Source organism: Mesoplodon bidens (genome assembly GCF_964165515.1).
Source record: "Mesoplodon bidens genome assembly, chromosome: Y".
In the NCBI taxonomy this organism is placed as follows: domain Eukaryota; kingdom Metazoa; phylum Chordata; class Mammalia; order Artiodactyla; family Ziphiidae; genus Mesoplodon; species Mesoplodon bidens.
The window spans coordinates 19523731-19551437 of record NC_138180.1 but is presented as its reverse complement, the minus strand read 5'-3'; positions in this window follow the sequence as shown (position 1 = coordinate 19551437).

Genomic DNA, 27707 nt, shown 5'->3' with positions numbered 1-27707 from the left:
TGGAGCATTGTGATGAGAAGACCATGGATAATTGTTATGACGAGCGTCATGGGGCGATGTGATAACAAGTGTTATGGAACATTTTGATCACAAGGGTTTGGAGCTTTGTGAAGACAGAGGTCATGGAGCATTTTGAATTCATTGTGATGACAATAGCATGAAGCATTATGATGATGTGCATGGTGCATTGTGATGACAGGGTTCATGGTGTTTTGAGATGAAAAGGGGCATGGAGCATTGTTCTGACAAGTTTCATGGATTATTGTGATGACAGTGGACATGGTGCATTGTGATGACAAGGGCATGGCACATTGTGTTGACAAGGTCACAGAGTACTGTGAAGACAGGTGTCAGGGAGCATTGTGATGACATAGGTCATGGTCCATTGTGATGACAATGGCATGAAGCATTGTGATGCCATGTGTCATGGAAGATTGTGATGACAAAGGTAATGGAGCATTGTGATGACAAGGGCTTGGAACATTGTGATGACAAGGCCCATTGAGAATTTTGATGACAAGGTCGTGAAGCATTGAGATTACAAGCACATGGAGCTTGCTATGACAGGGGTCATGGACCATCGCAATGACAAGTGCATGGAGAATTGTGATGTCAAGAGCATGAGACATTGTGATGAGTAGTGTCATGGAACATTGTGATGAAAAGGACGTGGGGAATTTTGATGACAAAGGACATGTAGCATTGTGATGACCAGGGCATGGAGCATTGTGATGGAAAAATCGTGGAGCATTGTGATGAGAGGACCATGGATAATTGTAACGACGAGCGTCCTGGAGCACTGTAATGACAAGGGGCATGAAGCATTGTGATGATAGGTGTCATGAAGCATTGTGATGACAGGGGTCATGGAGCATTCTGATGACAAGCTTGCGGAGTACTGTGATGACAATGGCATGGAGCATTGTGATGAAAAAGGCATGGAGACTTTTCATGATAGGTTTCAAGGAGCATTTTGACGACAAGTTTCAGGGAGCATTGTGATGACATGTGTATTGAGCATTGTGATTGCAAAGTTCATGGAGCATTGTGATGACAAGTGCATGGAGTATTGTGATGAAAGGAATCATGGAGCCTTTGGATGACACGTGTTATGGAAAATTGTGATCACAAGGGTTTGGAGCATTGTGATGACAGAGGTCATGGATCATTTTGATTTCAAGGAGCATGGAGCATTGTGATGACAAGGGCATGAAGTAATGTGATGCCAATGTTCATGGAGGATTGTGAATGACAATGGTAAAGAAGTATTGTGATGACAAGCGCATGGAGCATTGTGATGACAAGTCATGTAGCATTTTGCTGACATAGGCATGGAGCATTTTGATGACAAGTGTCATGGTACACTGCGATGACAATTGTCAGAGAGCATTGTGATTCGAGGGGTTATGGAACATTGTGATGACAAATGTCATGGAGCATTGTGATGAGAAGACCATGGATAATTGTGATGATGAGCGTCATGGGGCGTTGTGATGACAAATGATTTGGAACATATTGATCACAAGGGTTTGGAGCATTGTGATGACAGAGGTCGTGGAGCATGTTGATTTCATTGTGATGACAATAGCATGAAGCCTTTTGATGATGGGCATGTTGCACTGTGATGACAGGGTTCATGGAGCATTGAGATGACAAGGGCATGGAGCATTGTGATGAGAAAGCCATGGAGCATTCTGATGACATGTGTCATGGAGCTTTGTGATGACAAGTGCATGGAGCATTGTGAATCCAGGGGTCTTAATGCACAGTGATAACAAGGGTCATGGAGAAGTGTTATGACAAGGCCATGGAAAATTGTGATGCCAGGGGTCATAGAGCATTTTTATGACAGGGGTAATGGAGCATTGTGATGACAAGGGCATGGATCATTGTGATGAAATAACACGGAGTCTTGTCATGACAGGTTTCAAGGAGCATACTGACCACAAGTGTGAGATAGCATTGTGATGACAAGTGGATTGAGCTTTGTGATGACAAAGGCATGGAGCACAGTGATGAGAAGACCATGGATAATTGTGATGAGGAGCATCATGGGGTGTTGTTATGATAAGTGTTATGGAACAATGTGATCACAAGGGTTTGGAGCATTATGATGACAGAGGTCTTGGTGCATTTTGATTTCATTGTGATGGCAATAGCATGAAGCATTATGATGAAGGGCATGGTGCATTGTTATGACAGGGGTAATGGAGCATTGTGACGACAATGGCATGGGTCATTGGTCTCAAATATTTCATGGATTATTTTGATGAGAGTGGGCATTGGGCATTGTGATGACAAGGGCACAGATCACTGTGATACATGATTCAGGGAGGATTGTAATGACATGGGCGTGGAGAATTGTGATGAGAAGTGAATCGAGCATTTAATGACAAGTGTCATGGAGCATTGTGATGACAACGGCATTGGGCAATGTGATGAGAGTGTTCATGGAGCATTGTGATGACAATAGCATGGATCATTGTGATGACAAGGATCAAGGAGCTTTGTGACGACAAAGGTAATGGAGCATTTTGGTGACAAGGGCGTGGTGCATTGTGATGAGAAGGGCATGGAGCTTGCTATGACAGGGGTCATGGAGCATTGCGATGACAAGTGAATGGAGAATTGTGATGACAATAAAATGTAACATTGTGATGAGAAATGTCATGTAGCATTGTTATGAGGAGGACGTGGAGAAATGTGATGACAAGGGACTTGGAGCATTGTGATGATCAGGGAATGGATCATTGTGATGGCAAGACCGTGGAGTATAGTGATGAGAAGTCCATGGATTATGTTGATGACGAGTGTCATGGAACACTCTAATTACAAGAGCCATGGAGCATTGTGATTACCGGTGTCATGGAGCACTGTGATGACAGGGGTCGTGGAACATTGTGATGACAAGTGTCATGGAGCATTGTGATGACAAGCTTGTGGAGTATTGTGATGACATTTGGATGGAGCATTGTGATGAAAAAGGCATGGAGTCTTTTTATGAGAGTGTTCAAGGAGCATTCTGATGACAAATGTCAAGGAGCATTGTGATGACAAGTGTATTGAGCATTGTGATGACAATGGCCATGGCACATGGTGATGACAAGGGCACAGGAGTATTGTGATGACAGGCATCATGGAGCATTGTGATGACAAGTGTTATGGAACATTGTGATCACAAGCAATTAGAGCGTTGTGATGAAAGTGGTCATGGATCATTTTGATTTCAAGGAGCATGGAGCCCTGTGATGCCAAGATCATGAAGCAATGTGATCCCAAGGTTCATGGAGGATTGTGATGACAAGCGCATGTAGCTTTGTGGTGACAAGGTCTTGTTGCATTTTGCTGAAAAAGGCATGGAGCATTGTGATTACAGGAGACTTGGAACATTGTGATGAAAAGGGCATGGATCATTGTGATGAAAAAGGCATGGAGCATTGTGATGAAAAACGCATGGAGCCTTGTCATGACAGGGTTCAAGGAGCATACTGACGAAAAGTGGCAGGGAGCATTGTGATGACAAGTGTATGGAGCATTGTGATGACAAAGGTCCTGGAGCATTGTGATGAGAAGACCATGGATAATTGTAATGACGAGCGTCATGGGGCGATGTGATAACAAGTGTTATGGAACATTGTGATCACAAGGGTTTGGAGCATTGTGTAGACAGAGGTCATGGAGCATTTTGATTTCATTGTGATGACAATAGCATGAAGCCTTATGATGATGGGCATGGTGCATTGTGATGACAGGGTTCATGGTGTTTTGAGATGAAAAGTGGCATCGAGCATTGGTCTGACAAGTTTCATGGATTATTGTGATGACAGTGGACATGGTGCATTGTGATGACAAGGGCATGGAACATTGTGATGACAAGGTCACAGAGTACTGTGAAGACAGGTGTCTGGGAGCATCGTGATGAAATAGGTCATGGTCCATTGTGATGACAATGGCATGAAGCATTGTGATGCCATGTGTCATGGAAGATTGTGATGACAAAGGTAATGGAGCATTGTGATGACAAGGGCTTGGAGCATTGTGATGACAAGGCCCATTGAGAATTTTGATGACAAGTTCGTGAAGCATTGAGATTACAAGCACATGGAGCTTGCTATGACAGGGGTCATGGAGCAACGCGATGACAAGTGCATGGAGAATTGTGATGTGAAGAGCATGAGACATTGTGATGAGTAGTGTCATGGAACATTGTGATGAAAAGGACGTGGGGAATTTTGATGACAAAGGACATGTAGCATTGTGATGACCAGGGCATGGAGCATTGTGATGGCAAAATCGTGGAGCATTGTGATGAGAAGACCATGGATAATTGTAACGACGAGCGTCCTGGAGCACTGTAATGACAAGGGGCATGATGCATTGTGATGATAGGTGTCATGAAGCATTGTGATGACAGGGGTCATGGAGCATTCTGATGACAAGCTTGTGGAGTATTGTGATGACAATGGCATGGAGCATTGTGATGAAAAGGGCATGGAGCATTGTGATGAAAAATGCATGGAGATTTTTCATGATAGGTTTCAAGGAGCATTTTGACGACAAGTGTCAGGGAGCATTGTGATGACATGTGTATTGAGCATTGTGATGACAAAGTTCATGGATCATTGTGATGACAAGTGCATGGAGTATTGTGATGAAAGGAATCATGGAGCCTTTGGATGACACGTGTTATGGAAAATTGGGATCACCAGGGTTTGGAGCATTGTGATGAGAGTGGTCATGGATCATTTTGATTTCAAAGAGCATGGAGCATTGTGATGATAAGGGCATGAAGTATTGTGATGCCAATGTTCATGGAGGATTGTGAATGACAATGGTAAAGAAGTATTTTGATGACAAGCGCATGGAGCGTTGTGATGTCAAGTCATGTAGCATTTTGCTGACATAGGCATGGAGCATTGTGATGACAAGTGTCATGGTACACTGCGATGACAATTGTCAGAGAGCATTGTGATTAGAGGGGTTATGGAACATTGTGACGACAAATGTCATGGAGCATTGTGATGAGAAGACCATGGATAATTGTGATGATGAGCGTCATGGGGCGTTGTGATGACAAGTGATATGGAACATTTTGATCACAAGGGTTTGGAGCATTGTGATGACAGAGGTCATGGAGCATGTTGATTTCATTGTGATGACAATAGCATGAAGCATTATGATGATGGGCATGGTGCATTGTGATGACAGGGTTCATGGAGCATTGAGATGACAAGGGCATGGAGCATTGTGATGAGAAAGCCATGGAGCATTCTGATGACATGTGTCATGGAGCTTTGTGATGACAAGGGCATGGAGCATTGTGAATCCAGGGGTCTTGGAGCACAGTGATGACAAGGGTCATGGAGAAGTGTTATGACAAGGCCATGGAATATTGTGATGCCAGGGGTCATAGAGCATTTCTATGACAGGGGTAATGGAGCATTGTGATGACAAGGGCATGGATCATTGTGATGAAATAACACGGAGCCTTGTCATGACAGGGTTCAAGGAGCATACTGACCACAAGTGTGTGGTAGCATTGTGATGACAAGTGGATTGAGCATTGTGATGACAAAGGCATGGAGCATTGTGATGAGAAGACCATGGATAATTGTGATTAGGAGCATCATGGGGCATTGTGATGATAAGTGTTATGGAACAATGTGATCACAAGGGTTTGGAGCATTATGATGACAGAGGTCTTGGTGCATTTTTATTTCATTGTGATGGCAATAGCATGAAGCATTATGATGAAGGGCATGGTGCATTGTGATGACAGGGTTCATGGAGCATTGAGATGAAAAGCGACATGGGGCTTTGTGATTACAGGGGTCTTGAAGCATTGTGATGACAAGGGCATGGAGCATTGTGATGAGAAAACCATGGAGCATACTGATGACATGCGTCATGGAGCTATGTGATGAAAAGGGCATAGATCATTGTGATTACAGGGGTTTTGGAGCCTTGTGATGACAAGTGTCATGGAGCCTTGTGATGACAAGACCGTGGAACATTGTGATGGCAGTGATCATGGAACATTGTTATGACAGGTGTAATGGAGCATTGTGACGACAATGGCATGGGTCATTGGTCTCAAATGTTTCATGGATTATTTTGATGAGAGTGGGCATTGGGCATTGTGATGACAAGGGCACAGATCACTGTGATACATGAGTCAGGGAGGATTGTAATGACAAGGGCGTTGAGAATTGTGATGAGAAATGAATCGAGCATTTAATGACAAGAGTCATGGAGCATTGTGATGACAACGGCACTGGGCAATGTGATGAGAGGATTCATGGAGCACTGTGATGACAATAGCATGGATCATTGTGATGCCAAGGATCAAGGAGCTTTGTGATGACAAAGGTAATGGAGCATTTAGATGACAAGGGTGTGGTGCATTGTGATGAGCAGGGTATGGAGCTTGCTATGACAGGGGTCATGGAGCATTGTGATGACAAGTGCATGGAGAATTGTGATGACAAGAGCATGTGACATTGTGATGAGAAATGTCATGTAGCATTGTTATGAGGAGGATGTGGAGAAATGTGATGACAAGGGACTTGGAGCATTGTGATGATCAGGGAATGGATCATTGTGATGGCAAGACCGTGGTGTATAGTGATGAGAAGTCCATGGATTATGTTGATGACGAGTGTCATGGAGCACTCTAATTACAAGAGCCATGGAGCATTGTGATTACAGATGTCATGGAGCATTGTTATGACAGGGGTCATGGAACATTGTGATGACAAGTGTTCTGGAGCATTGTGATGACAAGCTTGTGGATTATTGTGATGATATTTGGATGGAGCATTGTGATCAAAAAGGCATGGAGTCTTTTTATGAGAGTGTTCAAGGAGCATTCTGATGACAAATGTCAAGGAGCATTGTGATGACAAGTGTATTGAGCATTGTGATGACAATGACCATGGTGCATTGTGATGACAAGGGCACAGGAGTATTGTGATGACAGGCATCATGGAGCATTGTGATGACAAGTGTTATGGAACATTGTGATCACAAGCAATTAGAGCGTTGTGATGAAAGTGGTCATGGATCATTTTGATTTCAAGGAGCATGGAGCCCTGTGATGCCAAGATCATGAAGCAATGTGATGCCAAGGTTGATGGAGGATTGTGATGACAAGCGCATGTAGCTTTGTGGTGACAAGGTCTTGTTGCATTTTGCTAAAAAAGGCATGGAGCATTGTGATTACAGGAGACTTGGAGCATTGTGATGAAAAGGGCATGGATCATTGTGATGAAAAAGGCATGGAGCATTGTGATGGAAAACGCATGGAGCCTTGTCATGACAGGGTTCAAGGAGCATACTGACGAAAAGTGGCAGGGAGCATTGTGATGACAAGTGTATGGAGCATTGTGATGACAAAGGTCATGGAGCATTGTGATGAGAAGACCATGGATAATTGTAATGACGAGTGTCATGGGGCGATGTGATAACAAGTGTTATGGAACATTGTGATCACAAGGGTTTGGAGCATTTTGTAGACAGAGGTCATGGAGCATTTTGATTTAATTGTGATGACAATAGCATGAAGCATTATGATGATGGGCATGGTGCATTGTGATGACAGGGTTCATGGTGTTTTGAGATGAAAAGTGGCATCGAGCATTGGTCTGACAAGTTTCATGGATTATTGTGATGACAGTGGACATGGTGCATTGTGATGACAAGGGCATGGAACATTGTGATGACAAGGTCACAGAGTACTGTGAAGACAGGTGTCAGGGAGCATCGTGATGACATAGGTCATGGTCCATTGTGATGACAATGGCATGAAGCATTGTGATGCCATGTGTCATGGAAGATTGTGATGACAAAGGTAATGGAGCATTGTGATGACAAGGGCTTGGAGCTTTGTGATGACAAGTCCCATTGAGAATTTTGATGACAAGGTCGTGAAGCATTGAGATTACAAGCACATGGAGCTTGCTATGACAGGGGTCATGGAGCAACGCGATGACAAGTGCATGGAGAATTGTGATGTCAAGAGCATGAGACATTGTGATGAGTAGTGTCATGGAACATTGTGATGAAAAGGACGTGGGGAATTTTGATGACAAAGGACATGTAGCATTGTGATGACCAGGGCATGGAGCATTGTGATGGCAAAATCGTGGAGCATTGTGATGAGAAGACCATGGATAATTGTAACGACGAGCGTCCTGGAGCACTGTAATGACAAGGGGCATGAAGCATTGTTATGATAGGTGTCATGAAGCATTGTGATGACAGGGGTCATGGAGCATTCTGATGACAAGCTTGTGGAGTATTGTGATGACAATGGCATGGAGCATTGTGATGAAAAGGGCATGGAGCATTGTGATGAAAAAGGCATGGAGATTTTTCATGATAGGTTTCAAGGAGCATTTTGACGACAAGTGTCAGGGAGCATTGTGATGACATGTGTATTGAGCATTGTGATGACAAAGTTCATGGATCATTGTGATGACAAGTGCATGGAGTATTGTGATGAAAGGAATCATGGAGCCTTTGGATGACACGTGTTATGGAAAATTGGGATCACCAGGGTTTGGAGCATTGTGATGAGAGTGGTCATGGATCATTTTGATTTCAAAGAGCATGGAGCATTGTGATGACAAGGGCATGAAGTAATGTGATGCCAATGTTCATGGAGGATTGTGAATGACAATGGTAAAGAAGTATTTTGATGACAAGCGCATGGAGCGTTGTGATGTCAAGTCATGTAGCATTTTGGTGACATAGGCATGGAGCATTGTGATGACAAGGGTCATGGTACACTGCGATGACAATTGTCAGAGAGCATTGTGATTAGAGGGGTTATGGAACATTGTGACGACAAATGTCATGGAGCATTGTGATGAGAAGACCATGGATAATTGTGATGATGAGCGTCATGGGGCGTTGTGATGACAAGTGATATGGAACATTTTGATCACAAGGGTTTGGAGCATTGTGATGACAGAGGTCATGGAGCATGTTGATTTCATTGTGATGACAATAGCATGAAGCATTATGATGATGGGCATGGTGCATTGTGATGACAGGGTTCATGGAGCATTGAGATGACAAGGGCATGGAGCATTGTGATGAGAAAGCCATGGAGCATTCTGATGACATGTGTCATGGAGCTTTGTGATGACAAGGGCATGGAGCATTGTGAATCCAGGGGTCTTGGAGCACAGTGATGACAAGGGTCATGGAGAAGTGTTATGACAAGGCCATGGAATATTGTGATGCCAGGGGTCATAGAGCATTTCTATGACAGGGGTAATGGAGCATTGTGATGACAAGGGCATGGATCATTGTGATGAAATAACACGGAGCCTTGTCATGACAGGGTTCAAGGAGCATACTGACCACAAGTGTGTGGTAGCATTGTGATGACAAGTGGATTGAGCATTGTGATGACAAAGGCATGGAGCATTGTGATGAGAAGACCATGGATAATTGTGATTAGGAGCATCATGGGGCATTGTGATGATAAGTGTTATGGAACAATGTGATCACAAGGGTTTGGAGCATTATGATGACAGAGGTCTTGGTGCATTTTTATTTCATTGTGATGGTAATAGCATGAAGCATTATGATGAAGGGCATGGTGCATTGTGATGACAGGGTTCATGGAGCATTGAGATGAAAAGCGACATGGGGCTTTGTGATTACAGGGGTCTTGAAGCATTGTGATGACAAGGGCATGGAGCATTGTGATGAGAAAACCATGGAGCATACTGATGACATGCGTCATGGAGCTATGTGATGAAAAGGGCATAGATCATTGTGATTACAGGGGTTTAGGAGCCTTGTGATGACAAGTGTCATGGAGCCTTGTGATGACAAGACCGTGGAACATTGTGATGGCAGTGATCATGGAACATTGTTATGACAGGTGTAATGGAGCATTGTGACGACAATGGCATGGGTCATTGGTCTCAAATGTTTCATGGATTATTTTGATGAGAGTGGACATTGGGCATTGTGATGACAAGGGCACAGATCACTGTGATACATGAGTCAGGGAGGATTGTATTGACAAGGGCGTTGAGAATTGTGATGAGAAATGAATTGAGCATTTAATGACAAGAGTCATGGAGCATTGTGATGACAACGGCATTGGGCAATGTGATGAGAGGATTCATGGAGCACTGTGATGACAATAGCATGGATCATTGTGATGCCAAGGATCAAGGAGCTTTGTGATGACAAAGGTAATGGAGCATTTAGATGACAAGGGTGTGGTGCATTGTGATGAGCAGGGTATGGAGCTTGCTATGACAGGGGTCATGGAGCATTGTGATGACAAGTGCATGGAGAATTGTGATGACAAGAGCATGTGACATTGTGATGAGAAATGTCATGTAGCATTGTTATGAGGAGGACGTGGAGAAATGTGATGACAAGGGACTTGGAGCATTGTGATGATCAGGGAATGGATCATTGTGATGGCAAGACCGTGGTGTATAGTGATGAGAAGTCCATGGATTATGTTGATGACGAGTGTCATGGAGCACTCTAATTACAAGAGCCATGGAGCATTGTGATTACAGGTGTCATGGAGCATTGTGATGACAGGGTTCATGGAACATTGTGATGACAAGTGTTCTGGAGCATTGTGATGACAAGCTTGTGGAGTATTGTGATGATATTTGGATGGAGCATTGTGATGAAAAAGGCATGGAGTCTTTTTATGAGAGTGTTCAAGGAGCATTCTGATGACAAATGTCAAGGAGCATTGTGATGACAAGTGTATTGAGCCTTGTGATGAAAATGGCCATGGCACATTGTGATGACAATGGCACAGGAATATTGTGATGACAGGCATCATGGAGCATTGTGATGACAAGTGTTATGGAACATTGTGATCACAAGCAATTAGAGCGTTGTGATGAAAGTGGTCATGGATCATTTTGATTTCAAGGAGCATGGAGCCCTGTGATGCCAAGATCATGCAGCAATGTGATCCCAAGGTTGATGGAGGATTGTGATGACAAGCGCATGTAGCTTTGTGGTGACAAGGTCTTGTTGCATTTTGCTAAAAAAGGCATGGAGCATTGTGATTACAGGAGACTTGGAGCATTGTGATGAAAAGGGCATGGATCATTGTGATGAAAAAGGCATGGAGCATTGTGATGGAAAACGCATGGAGCCTTGTCATGACAGGGTTCAAGGAGCATACTGACGAAAAGTGGCAGGGAGCATTGTGATGACAAGTGTATGGAGCATTGTGATGACAAAGGTCATGGAGCATTGTGATGAGAAGACCATGGATAATTGTAATGCCGAGCGTCATGGGGCGATGTGATAACAAGTGTTATGGAACATTGTGATCACAAGGGTTTGGAGCATTGTGAAGACAGAAGTCATGGAGCATTTTGATTTCATTGTGATGACAATAGCATGAAGCCTTATGATGATGGGCATGGTGCATTGTGATGACAGGGTTCATGGTGTTTTGAGATGAAAAGGGGCATGGAGCATTGGTCTGACAAGTTTCATGGATTATTGTGATGACAGTGGACATGGTGCATTGTGATGACAAGGGCATGGAACATTGTGATGACAAGGTCACAGAGTACTGTGAAGACAGGTTTCAGGGAGCATTGTGATGACATAGGTCATGGTCCATTGTGATGACAATGGCATTAAGCATTGTGATGCCATGTGTCATGGAAGATTGTGATGACAAAGGTAATGGAGCATTGTGATGACAAGGGCTTGGAACATTGTGATTACAAGGCCCATTGAGAATTTTGATGACAAGGTCGTGAAGCATTGAGATTACAAGCACATGGAGCTTGCTATGACAGGGGTCATAGAGCATCGCGATGACAAGTGCATGGAGAATTGTGATGTCAAGAGCATGAAACATTGTGATGAGTAGTGTCATGGAACATTGTGATGAAAAGGTCGTGGGGAATTTTGATGACAAAGGACATGTAGCATTGTGATGACCAGGGCATGGAGCATTGTGATGGCAAAATCGTGGAGCATTGTGATGAGAAGACCATGGATAATTGTAACGACGAGCGTCCTGGAGCAGTGTAATGACAAGGGGCATGAAGCATTGTAATGTTGGTGTCATGAAGCATTGTGATGACAGGGGTCAGGGAGCATTCTGATGACAAGCTTGTGGAGTATTGTGATGACAATGGCATGGAGCTTTGTGTTGAAAAGGGCATGGAGCATTGTGATGAAAAAGGCATGGAGACTTTTCATGATAGGTTTCAAGGAGCATTTTGACGACAAGTGTCAGGGAGCATTGTGATGACAAGTGCATTGAGCATTGTGATGACAAATTTCATGGAGCATTGGGATGACAAGTGCATGGAGTATTGTGATGAAAGGAGTCATGGAGCCTTGGATGACACGTGTTATGGAAAATTGGGATCAGAAGGGTTTGGAGCATTGTGATGACAGAGGTCATGGATCATTTTGATTTCAAGGAGCATGGAGCATTGTGATGACAAGGGCATGAAGTAATGTGATGCCAATGTTCATGGAGGATTGTGAATGACAATGGTAAAGAAGTATTGTGATGACAAGCGCATGGAGCATTGTGATGACAAGTCATGTAGCATTTTGCTGACATAGGCATGGAGCATTGTGATGACAAGGGTCATGGTACACTGCGATGACAAATGTCAGAGAGCATTGTGATTCGTGGGGTTATGGAACATTGTGACGACAAATGTCATGGAGCATTGTGATGAGAAGACCATGGATAATTGTGATGATGAGCGTCATGGGGCGTTGTGATGACAAGTGATATGGAACATTTTGATCACAAGGGTTTGGAACATTGTGATGACAGAGGTCATGAAGCATGTTGATTTCATTGTGATGACAATAGCATGAAGCATTATGATGATGGGCATGGTGCATTGTGATGACAGGGTTCATGGAGCATTGAGATGACAAGGGCATGGAACATTGTGATGAGAAAGCCATGGAGCATTCTGATGACATGTGTCATGGAGCTTTGTGATGACAAGGGCACGGAGCATTGTGAATCCATGGGTCTTGGTGCACAGTGATGACAAGGGTCATGGAGAAGTGTTATGACAAGGCCATGGAATATTGTGATGCCAGGGGTCTTAGAGCATTTTTATGACAGGGGTAATGGAGCATTGTGATGACAAGGGCATGGATCATTGTGATGAAATAACACGGAGCCTTGTCATGACAGGGTTCAAGGAGCATACTGACCACAAGTGTGAGATAGCATTGTGATGACAAGTGGATTGAGCTTTGTGATGACAAAGGCATGGAGCACAGTGATGAGAAGACCCTGGATAATTGTGATGAGGAGCATCATGGGGCGTTGTGATGATAAGTGTTATGGAACAATGTGATCACAAGGGTTTGGAGCATTATGATGACAGAGGTCTTGGTGCATTTTGATTTCATTGTGATGGCAATAGCATGAAGCATTATGATGAACGGCATGGTGCATTGTGATGACAGGGTTCATGGAGCATTGAGATGAAAAGCGGCATGGGGCTTTGTGATTACAGGGGTCTTGAATCATTGTGATGACAAGGGTATGGAGCATTGTGATGAGAAAGCCAAGGAGCATACTGATGACATGCGTCATGAAGCTATGTGATGAATAGGGCATGGATCATTGTGATTACATTGGTCTTGGAGCCTTGTGATGACAAGTGTCATGGAGCCTTGTGATGACAAGACCGTGGAACATTGTGATGGCAGGGAACATGGAGCATTGTTATGACAGGGGTAATGGAGCATTGTGACGACAATGGCATGGGTCATTGGTCTCAAATGTTTCATGGATTATTTTGATGAGAGTGGGCATTGGGCATTGTGATGACAAGGGCACAGATCACTGTGATACATGAGTCAGGGAGGATTGTAATGACAAGGGCGTTGAGAATTGTGATGAGAAATGAATCGAGCATTTAATGACAAGAGTCATGGAGCATTGTGATGACAACGGCATTGGGCAATGTGATGAGAGGTTTCATGGAGCACTGTGATGACAATAGCATGGATCATTGTGATGCCAAGGATCAAGGAGCTTTGTGATGACAAAGGTAATGGAGCATTTAGATGACAAGGGTGTGGTGCATTGTGATGAGCAGGGTATGGAGCTTGCTATGACAGGGGTCATGGAGCATTGTGATGACAAGTGCATGGAGAATTGTGATGACAAGAGCATGTGACATTGTGATGAGAAATGTCATGTAGCATTGTTATGAGGAGGACGTGGAGAAATGTGATGACAAGGGACTTGGAGCATTGTGATGATCAGGGAATGGATCATTGTGATGGCAAGACCGTGGTGTATAGTGATGAGAAGTCCATGGATTATGTTGATGACGAGTGTCATGGAGCACTCTAATTACAAGAGCCATGGAGCATTGTGATTACAGGTGTCATGGAGCATTGTGATGACAGGGGTCATGGAACATTGTGATGACAAGTGTTCTGGAGCATTGTGATGACAAGCTTGTGGAGTATTGTGATGATATTTGGATGGAGCATTGTGATGAAAAAGGCATGGAGTCTTTTTATGAGAGTGTTCAAGGAGCATTCTGATGACAAATGTCAAGGAGCATTGTGATGACAAGTGTATTGAGCCTTGTGATGACAATGGCCATGGCGCATTGTGATGACAAGGGCACAGGAGTACTGTGATGACAGGCATCATGGAGCATTGTGATGACAAGTGTTATGGAACATTGTGATCACAAGCAATTAGAGCGTTGTGATGAAAGTGGTCATGGATCATTTTGATTTCAAGGAGCATGGAGCCCTGTGATGCCAAGATCATGAAGCAATGTGATCCCAAGTTTGATGGAGGATTGTGATGACAAGCGCATGTAGCTTTGTGGTGACAAGGTCTTGTTGCATTTTGCTAAAAAAGTCATGGAGCATTGTGATTACAGGAGACTTGGAGCATTGTGATGAAAAGGGCATGGATCATTGTGATGAAAAAGGCATGGAGCATTGTGATGGAAAACGCATGGAGCCTTGTCATGACAGGGTTCAAGGAGCATACTGACGAAAAGTGGCAGGGAGCATTGTGATGACAAGTGTATGGAGCATTGTGATGAAAAAGGTCATGGAGCATTGTGATGAGAAGACCATGGATAATTGTAATGACGAGCGTCATGGGGCGATGTGATAACAAGTGTTATGGAACATTGTGATCACAAGGGTTTGGAGCATTGTGTAGACAGAGGTCATGGAGCATTTTGATTTCATTGTGATGACAATAGCATGAAGCCTTATGATGATGGGCATGGTGCATTGTGATGACAGGGTTCATGGTGTTTTGAGATGAAAAGTGGCATCGAGCATTGGTCTGACAAATTTCATGGATTATTGTGATGACAGTGGACATGGTGCATTGTGATGACAAGGGCATGGAACATTGTGATGACAAGGTCACAGAGTACTGTGAAGACAGGTGTCAGGGAGCATCGTGATGACATAGGTCATGGTCCATTGTGATGACAATGGCATGAAGCATTGTGATGCCATGTGTCATGGAAGATTGTGATGACAAAGGTAATGGAGCATTGTGATGACAAGGGCTTGGAGCATTGTGATGACAAGGCCCATTGTGAATTTTGATGACAAGGTCGTAAAGCATTGAGATTACAAGCACATGGAGCTTGCTATGACAGGGGTCATGGAGCAACGCGATGACAAGTGCATGGAGAATTGTGATGTGAAGAGCATGAGACATTGTGATGAGTAGTGTCATGGAACATTGTGATGAAAAGGACGTGGGGAATTTTGATGACAAAGGACATGTAGCATTGTGATGACCAGGGCATGGAGCATTGTGATGGCAAAATCGTGGAGCATTGTGATGAGAAGACCATGGATAATTGTAACGACGAGCGTCCTGGAGCACTGTAATGACAAGGGGCATGATGCATTGTGATGATAGGTGTCATGAAGCATTGTGATGACAGGGGTCATGGAGCATTCTGATGACAAGCTTGTGGAGTATTGTGATGACAATGGCATGGAGCATTGTGATGAAAAGGGCATGGAGCATTGTGATGAAAAAGGCATGGAGATTTTTCATGATAGGTTTCAAGGAGCATTTTGACGACATGTGTCAGGGAGCATTGTGATGACATGTGTATTGAGCATTGTGATGACAAAGTTCATGGATCATTGTGATGACAAGTGCATGGAGTATTGTGATGAAAGGAATCATGGAGCCTTTGGATGACACGTGTTATGGAAAATTGGGATCACCAGGGTTTGGAGCATTGTGATGAGAGTGGTCATGGATCATTTTGATTTCAAAGAGCATGGAGCATTGTGATGACAAGGGCATGAAGTAATGTGATGCCAATGTTCATGGAGGATTGTGAATGACAATGGTAAAGAAGTATTTTGATGACAAGCGCATGGAGCGTTGTGATGTCAAGTCATGTAGCATTTTGCTGACATAGGCATGGAGCATTGTGATGACAAGGGTCATGGTACACTGCGATGACAATTGTCAGAGAGCATTGTGATTAGAGGGGTTATGGAACATTGTGACGACAAATGTCATGGAGCATTGTGATGAGAAGACCATGGATAATTGTGATGATGAGCGTCATGGGGCGTTGTGATGACAAGTGATATGGAACATTTTGATCACAAGGGTTTGGAGCATTGTGATGACAGAGGTCATGGAGCATGTTGATTTCATTGTGATGACAATAGCATGAAGCATTATGATGATGGGCATGGTGCATTGTGATGACAGGGTTCATGGAGCATTGAGATGACAAGGGCATGGAGCATTGTGATGAGAAAGCCATGGAGCATTCTGATGACATGTGTCATGGAGCTTTGTGATGACAAGGGCATGGAGCATTGTGAATCCAGGGGTCTTGGTGCACAGTGATGACAAGGGTCATGGAGAAGTGTTATGACAAGGCCATGGAATATTGTGATGCCAGGGGTCATAGAGCATTTCTATGACAGGGGTAATGGAGCATTGTGATGACAAGGGCATGGATCATTGTGATGAAATAACACGGAGCCTTGTCATGACAGGGTTCAAGGAGCATACTGACCACAAGTGTGTGGTAGCATTGTGATGACAAGTGGATTGAGCATTGTGATGACAAAGGCATGGAGCATTGTGATGAGAAGACCATGGATAATTGTGATTAGGAGCATCATGGGGCATTGTGATGATAAGTGTTATGGAACAATGTGATCACAAGGGTTTGGAGCATTATGATGACAGAGGTCTTGGTGCATTTTTATTTCATTTTGATGGCAATAGCATGAAGCATTATGATGAAGGGCATGGTGCATTGTGATGACAGGGTTCATGGAGCATTGAGATGAAAAGCGACATGGGGCTTTGTGATTACAGGGGTCTTGAAGCATTGTGATGACAAGGGCATGGAGCATTGTGATGAGAAAGCCATGGAGCATACTGATGACATGCGTCATGGAGCTATGTGATGAAAAGGGCATAGATCATTGTGATTACAGGGGTTTTGGAGCCTTGTGATGACAAGTGTCATGGAGCCTTGTGATGACAAGACCGTGGAACATTGTGATGGCAGTGATCATGGAACATTGTTATGACAGGTGTAATGGAGCATTGTGACGACAATGGCATGGGTCATTGGTCTCAAATGTTTCATGGATTATTTTGATGAGAGTGGGCATTGGGCATTGTGATGACAAGGGCACAGATCACTGTGATACATGAGTCAGGGAGGATTGTAATGACAAGGGCGTTGAGAATTGTGATGAGAAATGAATCGAGCATTTAATGACAAGAGTCATGGAGCATTGTGATGACAACGGCATTGGGCAATGTGATGAGAGGATTCATGGAGCACTGTGATGACAATAGCATGGATCATTGTGATGCCAAGGATCAAGGAGCTTTGTGATGACAAAGGTAATGGAGCATTTAGATGACAAGGGTGTGGTGCATTGTGATGAGCAGGGTATGGAGCTTGCTATGACAGGGGTCATGGAGCATTGTGATGACAAGTGCATGGAGAATTGTGATGACAAGAGCATGTGACATTGTGATGAGAAATGTCATGTAGCATTGTTATGAGGAGGACGTGGAGAAATGTGATGACAAGGGACTTGGAGCATTGTGATGATCAGGGAATGGATCATTGTGATGGCAAGACCGTGGTGTATAGTGATGAGAAGTCCATGGATTATGTTGATGACGAGTGTCATGGAGAACTCTAATTACAAGAGCCATGGAGCATTGTGATTAGAGGTGTCATGGAGCATTGTGATGACAGGGGTCATGGAACATTGTGATGACAAGTGTTCTGGAGCATTTTGATGACAAGCTTGTGGAGTATTGTGATGATATTTGGATGGAGCATTGTGATGAAAAAGGCATGGAGTCTTTTTATGAGAGTGTTCAAGGAGCATTCTGATGACAAATGTCAAGGAGCATTGTGATGACAAGTGTATTGAGCCTTGTGATGACAATGGCCATGGCGCATTGTGATGACAAGGGCACAGGAGTATTGTGATGACAGGCATCATGGAGCATTGTGATGACAAGTGTTATGGAACATTGTGATCACAAGCAATTAGAGCGTTGTGATGAAAGTGGTCATGGATCATTTTGATTTCTAAGGAGCATGGAGCCCTGTGATGCCAAGATCATGAAGCAATGTGATCCCAAGGTTGATGGAGGATTGTGATGACAAGTGCATGTAGCTTTGTGGTGACAAGGTCTTGTTGCATTTTGCTAAAAAAGGCATGGAGCATTGTGATTACAGGAGACTTGGAGCATTGTGATGAAAAGGGCATGGAGCATTGTGATGAAAAAGGCATGGAGCATTGTGATGAAAAACGAATGGAGCCTTGTCATGACAGGGTTCAAGGAGAATACTGACGGAAAGTGGCAGGGAGCATTGTGATGACAAGTGTATGGAGCATTGTGATGACAAAGGTCATGGAGCATTGTGATGAGAAGACCATGGATAATTGTAATGCCGAGCGTCATGGGGCGATGTGATAACAAGTGTTATGGAACATTGTGATCACAAGGGTTTGGAGCATTGTGAAGACAGAGGTCATGGAGCATTTTGATTTCATTGTGATGACAATAGCATGAAGCATTATGATGATGGGCATGGTGCATTTTGATGACAGGGTTCATGGTGTTTTGAGATGAAAAGGGGCATGGAGCATTGTTCTGACAAGTTTCTTGGATTATTGTGATGACAGTGGACCTGGTGCATTGTGATGACAAGGGCATGGAACATTGTGAAGACAAGGTCACAGAGTACTGTGAAGAAAGGTGTCAGGGAGCATTGTGATGACATAGGTCATGGTCCATTGTGATGACAATGGCATGAAGCATTGTGATGCCATGTGTCATGGAAGATTGTGATGACAAAGGTAATGGAGCATTGTGATGACAAGGGCTTGGAGCATTGTGATGACAAGGCCCATTGAGAATTTTGATGACAAGGTCGTGAAGCATTGAGATTACAAGCACATGGAGCTTGCTATGACAGGGGTCATGGAGCATCGCGATGACAAGTGCATGGAGAATTGTGATGTCAAGAGCATGAGACATTGTGATGAGTAGTGTCATGGAACATTGTGATGAAAAGGACGTGGGGAATTTTGATGACAAAGGACATGTAGCATTGTGATGACCAGGGCATGGAGCATTGTGATGGCAAAATCGGGGAGCATTGTGATGAGAAGACCATGGATAAGTGTAACGACGAGCGTCCTGGAGCACTGTAATGACAAGGGGCATGAAGCATTGTGATGATAGGTGTCATGAAGCATTGTGATGACAGGGGTCATGGAGCATTCTGATGACAAGCTTGTGGAGTATTGTGATGACAATGGCATGGAGCATTGTGATGAAAAGGGCATGGAGCATTGTGATGAAAAAGGCATGGAGACTTTTCATGATATGTTTCAAGGAGCATTTTGACGACAAGTGTCAGGGAGCATTGTGTTGACATGTGTATTGAGCATTGTGATGACAAAGTTCATGGAGCATTGTGATGACAAGTGCATGGAGTATTGCGATGAAAGGAATCATGGAGCCTTTGGATGACACGTGTTATGGAAAATTGGGATCACCAGGGTTTGGAGCATTGTGATGACAGAGGTCATGGATCATTTTGATTTCAAGGAGCATGGAGCATTGTGATGACAAGGGCATGAAGTAATGTGATGCCAATGTTCATGGAGGATTGTGAATGAAAATGGTAAAGAAGTATTGTGATGACAAGCGCATGGATCATTGTGATGACAAGTCATGTAGCATTTTGCTGACATAGTCATGGAGAATTGTGATGACAAGGGTCATGGTACACTGCGATGACAATTGTCAGAGATCATTGTGATTAGAGGGGTTATGGAACATTGTGACGACAAATGTCATGGAGCATTGTGATGAGAAGACCATGGATAATTGTGATGATGAGCGTCATGGGGCGTTGTGATGACAAGTGATATGGAACATTTTGATCACAAGGGTTTGGAGCATTGTGATGACAGAGGTCATGGAGCATGTTGATTTCATTGTGATGACAATAGCATGAAGCATTATGATGATGGGCATGGTGCATTGTGATGACAGGGTTCATGGAGCATTGAGATGACAAGGGCATGGAGCATTGTGATGAGAAAGCCATGGAGCATTCTGATGACATGTGTCATGGAGCTTTGTGATGACAAGGGCATGGAGCATTGTGAATCCAGGGGTCTTGGTGCACAGTGATGACAAGGGTCATGGAGAAGTGTTATGACAAGGCCATGGAATATTGTGATGCCAGGGGTCTTAGAGCATTTTTATGACAGGGGTAATGGAGCATTGTGATGACAAGGGCATGGATCATTGTGATGAAATATCACGGAGCCTTGTCATGACAGGGTTCAAGGAGCATACTGACCACAAGTGTGAGATAGCATTGTGATGACAAGTGGATTGAGCTTTGTGATGACAAAGGCATGGAGCACAGTGATGAGAAGACCATGGATAATTGTGATGAGGAGCATCATGGGGCGTTGTGATGATAAGTGTTATGGAACAATGTGATCACAAGGGTTTGGAGCATTATGATGACAGAGGTCTTGGTGCATTTTGATTTCATTGTGATGGCAATAGCATGAAGCATTATGATGAAGGGCATGGTGCATTGTGATGACAGGGTTCATGGAGCATTGAGATGAAAAGCGGCATGGGGCTTTGTGATTACAGGTGTCTTGAAGCATTGTGATGAAAAGGGCATGGGGCATTGTGATGAGAAAGCCATGGAGCATACTGATGACATGCGTCATGGAGCTATGTGATGAAAAGGGCATGGATCATTGTGATTACAGGGGTCTTGGAGCCTTGTGATGACAAGTGTCATGGAGCCTTGTGATGACAAGACCGTGGAACATTGTGATGGCAGGGAACATGGAGCATTGTTATGACAGGGGTAATGGAGCATTGTGACGACAATGGCATGGATCTTGGTCTCAAATGTTTCATGGATTATTTTGGTGAGATTGGGCATTGGGCATTGTGATGACAAGGGCACAGATCACTGTGATACATGAGTCAGGATATTGTAATGACAAGGGCGTGGAGAATTGTGATGAGAAGTGAAACGAGCGTTTAATTACAAGAGTCATGGAGCATTGTGATGACAACGGCAATGGGCAATGTGATGAGAGGGTTCATGGAGCATTGTGATGACAATAGCATGGATCATTGTGATGCCAAGGATCAAGGAGCTTTGTGATGTCAAAGGTCATGGAGCATATTGATGACAAGCGCGTGGTGCATTGTGATGAGCAGGGCATGAAGCTTGCTATGATAGGGGTCATGGAGCATTTCGATGACAAGTGCATGGAGAATTGTGATGACAAGAGCATGTAACATTGTGATGAGAAATGTCATGTAGCATTGTTATGAGGAGGACGTGGAGAAATGTGATGACAAGGGACTTGGAGCATTGTGATGATCAGGTAATGGATCATTGTGATGGCAAGACCGTGGAGTATAGTGCTGAGAAGTCCATGGATTATGTTGATGACGAGTGTCATGGAGCACTCTAATTACAAGAGCCATGGAGCATTGTGATTACAGGTGTCATGGAGCATTGTGATGACAGGGGTCATGGAACCTTGTGATGACAAGTGTCATGGAGCATTGAGATGACAAGCTTGTGGAATATTGTGATGACATTTGGATGGAGCATTGTGATTAAAAAGGCATGGAGTCTTTTTTTGAGAGTGTTCAAGGAGCATTCTGATGACAAATGTCAAGGAGCATTGTGATGACAAGTGTATTGAGCATTGTGATGACAATGGCCATGGCGCATTGTGATGACAAGGGCACAGGAGTATTGTGATGACAGGCATCATGGAGCATTGTGATGACAAGTGTTATGGAACATTGTGATCACAAGCAATTTTTGCGTTGTGATGAAAGTGGTCATGGATCATTTGATTTCAAGGAGCATGGAGCCCTGTGATGCCAAGATCATGAAGCAATGTGATCCCAAGGTACATGGAGGAATGTGATGACAAGCGCATGTAGCTTTGTGGTGACAAGGTCTTGTAGCATTTTGCTGAAAAAGGCATGGAGCATTGTGATTACAGGAGACTTGGAGCATTGTGATGAAAAGGGCATGGATCATTGTGATGAAAAAGGCATGGAGCATTGTGATGAAAAACGCATGGAGCCTTGTCATGATAGGTTTCAAGGAGCATTTTGACGACAAGTGTCAGGGAGCATTGTGTTGACATGTGTATTGAGCGTTGTGATGACAAATTTCATGGAGCATTGTGATGACAAGTGCATGGAGTATTGTGATGAAAGGAATCATGGAGCCTTTGGATGACACGTGTTACGGAAAATTGGGATCACCAGGGTTTGGAGCATTGTGATGACAGAGGTCATGGATCATTTTGATTTCAAAGAGCATGGAGCATTGTGATGACAAGGGCATGAAGTAATGTGATGCCAATGTTCATGGAGGATTGTGAATGACAATGGTAAAGCAGTATTGTGATGACAAGCGCATGGAGCATTGTGATGACAAGTCATGTAGCATTTTGCTGACATAGGCATGGAGCATTGTGATGACAAGGGACATGGTACACTGCGATGACAATTGTCAGAGAGCATTGTGATTCGAGGGGTTATGGAACATTGTGATGACAAATGTCATGGAGCATTGTGATGAGAAGACCATGGATAATTGTGATGATGAGCGTCATGGGGCGTTGTGATGACAATTGATATGGAACATTTTGATCACAAGGGTTTGGAGCATTGTGATGACAGAGGTCATGGAGCATGTTGATTTCATTGTGATGACAATAGCATGAAGCATTATGATGATGGGCATGGTGCATTGTGATGACAGGGTTCATGGAGCATTGAGATGACAAGGGCATGGAGCATTGTGATGAGAAAGCCATGGAGCATTCTGATGACATGTGTCATGGAGCTTTGTGATGACAAGGGCATGGGGCATTGTGAATCCAGGGGTCTTGGTGCACAGTGATGACAAGGGTCATGGAGAAGTGTTATGAAAAGGCCATGGAATATTGTGATGCCAGGGGTCATAGAGCATTTTTATGACAGGGGTAATGGAGCATTGTGATGACAAGGGCATGGATCATTGTGATGAAATAACACGGAGCCTTGTCATGACAGGGTTCAAGGAGCATACTGACCACAAGTGTGTGGTAGCATTGTGATGACAAGTGGATTGAGCATTGTGATGACAAAGCCATTTAGCATTGTGATGAGAAGACCATGGATAATTGTGATGAGGAGCACCATGGGGCATTGTGATGATAAGTGTTATGGAACAATGTGATCAAAAGGTTTTGGAGTATTATGATGACAGAGGTCTTGGTTCATTTTGATTTCATTGTGATGGCAATAGCATGAAGCATTATGATGAAGGGCATGGTGCAGTGTGATGACAGGGTTCATGGAGCATTGAGATGAAAAGCGGCATGGGGCTTTGTGATTACAGGGGTCTTGAAGCACTGTGATGACACGGGCATGGAGCATTGTGATGACAAGACCGTGAAACATTGTGATGTCAGGGATCATGGAACATTGTTATGACAGGGGTAATGGAGCATTGTGACGACAATGGCATTGGTCATTGGTCTCAAATGTTTCATGGATTATTTTGATGAGAGTGGGCATTGGGCATTGTGATGACAAGGGCACAGATCACTGTGATACATGAGTCAGGGAAGATTGTAATGACAAGGGCGTGGAGAATTGTGATGAGAAGTGAATCGAGCATTTAATGACAAGTGTCATGGAGCATTGTGATGACAACGGCATTGGGCAATGTGATAAGAGTATTCATGGAGCATTGTGATGACAATAGCATGGATCATTGTGATGCCAAGGATCAAGGAGCTTTGTGATGACAAAGGTAAAGGAGCATTTTGATGACAAGGGCGTGGTGCATTGTTATGAGAAGGGCATGGAGCTTGCTATGACAGGGGTCATGGAGCATTGTGATGACAAGTGCATGGAGAACTGTGATGAAAAGGGCATGTGACATTGTGATGAGAAATGTCATGTAGCATTGTTATGAGGAGGACGTGGAGAAATGTGATGACAAGGGACTTGGAGCATTGTGATGATCAGGGAATGGATCATTGTGATGTCAAGACCGTGGAGTATAGTGACGAGAAGTCCATGCATTATGTTGATGACGAGTGTCATGGAGCTCTCTAATTACAAGAGCCATTGAGCATTGTGATTACAGGTGTCATGGAGCATTGTGATGACAGGTGTCATGGAACATTGTGATGACAAGTGTTCTGGAGCATTATGATGACAAGCTTGTGGAGTATTGTGATGACATTTGGATGGAGCATTGTGATGAAAAAGGCATGGAGTCTTTTTATGAGAGTGTTCAAGGAGAATTCTGATGACAAATGTCAAGGAGCATTGTGATGACAAGTGTATTGAGCATTGTGATGGCAATGGCCATGGCACATTGTGATGACAAGGGCACAGTAGTATTGTGATGACAGGCATCATGGAGCACTGTGATGACAAGTGTTATGGAACATTGTGATCCCAAGCAATTAGAGCGTTGTGATGAAAGTGGTCATGGATCATTTTGATTTCAAGGAGCATGGAGCCCTGTGATGCCAAGACCATGAAGCAATGTGATCCCAAGGTTCATGGAGGATTGTGATGACAAGCGCATGTAGCTTTGTGGTGACAAGGTCTTGTAGCATTTTGCTGAAAAAGGCATGGAGCATTGTGATAACAGGAGACTTGGAGCATTGTGATGAAAAGGGCATGGTTCATTGTGATGAAAAAGGCATGGAGCATTGTGATGAAAAACGCATGGAGCCTTGTCATGACAGGGTTCAAGGAGCATACTGACGAAAAGTGGCAGGGAGCATTGTGATGACAAATGTATGGAGCATTGTGATGACAAATTTCATGGAGCATTGTGATGAGAAGACCATGGATAATTGTAATGACGAGCGTCATGGGGCGATGTGATAACAAGTGTTATGGAACATTGTGATCACAAGGGTTTGGAGCATTGTGAAGACAGAGGTCATGGAGCATTTTGATTTCATTGTGATGACAATAGCATGAAGCCTTATGATGATGGGCATGGTGCATTGTGATGACAGGGTTCATGGTGTTTTGAGATGAAAAGGGGCATGGAGCATTGGTCTGACAAGTTTCATGGATTATTGTGCTGACAGTGGACATGGTGCATTGTGATGACAAGAGCATGGAACATTGTGATGACAAGGTCACAGAGTACTGTGAAGACAGGTGTCAGGGAGCATTGTGATGACATAGGTCATGGTCCATTGTGATGACAATGGCATGAAGCATTGTGATGCCATGTGTCATGGAAGATTGTGATGACAAAGGTAATGGAGCATTGTGATGACAAGGGCATGGAGCATTGTGATGAAAAAGGCATGGAGACTTTTCATGATAGGTTTCAAGGAGCATTTTGACGACAAGTGTCTGGGAGCATTGTGTTGACATGTGTATTGAGCGTTGTGATGACAAATTTCATGGAGCATTGTGATGACAAGTGCATGGAGTATTGTGATGAAAGGAATCATGGAGCCTTTGGATGACACGTGTTATGGAAAATTGGGATCACCAGGGTTTGGAGCATTGTGATGACAGAGGTCATGGATCATTTTGATTTCAAGGAGCATGGAGCATTGTGATGACAAGGGCATGAAGTAATGTGATGCCAATGTTCATGGAGGATTGTGAATGACAATGGTAAAGAAGTATTGTGATGACAAGCGCATGGAGCATTGTGATGACAAGTCAGGTAGCATTTTGCTGACATAGGCATGGAGCATTGTGATGACAAGGGTCATGGTACACTGCGATGACAAATGTCAGAGAGCATTGTGATTCGTGGGGTTATGGAACATTGTGATGACAAATGTCATGGAGCATTGTGATGAGAAGACCATGGATAATTGTGATGATGAGCGTCATGGGGCGTTGTGATGACAATTGATATGGAACATTTTGATCACAAGCGTTTGGAGCATTGTGATGACAGAGGTCATGGAGCATGTTGATTTCATTGTGATGACAATAGCATGAAGCATTATGATGATGGGCATGGTGCATTGTGATGACAGGGTTCATGGAGCATTGAGATGACAAGGGCATGGAGCATTGTGATGAGAAAGCCATGCAGCATTCTGATGACATGTGTCATGGAGCTTTGTGATGACAAGGGCATGGAGCATTGTGAATCCAGGGGTCTTCGTGCACAGTGATGACAAGGGTCATGGAGAAGTGTTATGACAAGGCCATGGAATATTGTGATGCCAGGTGACATAGAGCATTTTCATGACAGGGGTAATGGAGCATTGTGATGACAAGGGCATGGATCATTGTGATGAAATAACACGGAGCCTTGTCATGACAGGGTTCAAGGAGCCAACTGACCACAAGTGTGTGGTATCATTGTGATGACAAGTGGATTGAGCATTGTGATGACAAAGCCATGGAGCACAGTGATGAGAAGACCATGGATAATTGTGATGAGGAGCATCATGGGGCATTGTGATGATAAGTGTTATGGAACAATGTGATCACAACGGTTTGGAGTATTATGATGACAAAGGTCTTGGTTCATTTTGATTTCATCGTGATGGCAATAGCATGAAGCATTATGTTGAAGGGCATGGTGCATTGTGATGACAGGGTGCATGGAACATTGAGATGAAAAGCGGCATGGAGCTTTGTGATTACAAGGGTCTTGAAGCATTGTGATGACAATGGCATGGAGCATTGTGATGAGAAAGCCATGGAGCATACTGATGACATGCGTCATGGAGCTTTGTGATGAAAAGGGCATGGAGCATTGTGATGACAGGGGTTTTGGAGCCTTGTGATGACAAGTTTCATGGAGCCTTGTGATGACAAGACCGTGGAACATTGTGATGGCAGAGATCATGGAGCATTGTTATGACAGGGGTAATGGAGCATTGTGACGACAATGGCATGGGTCATTGGTCTCAAATATTTCATGGATTATATTGATGAGAGTGGGCATTGGGCATTGTGATGACAAGGGCACAGATCACTGTGATACATGAGTCAGGGAGGATTGTAATGACAAGGGCGTGGAGAATTGTGATGAGAAGTGAATCGAGCATTTTGATGACAAGAGTCATGGAGCATTGTGATGACAACG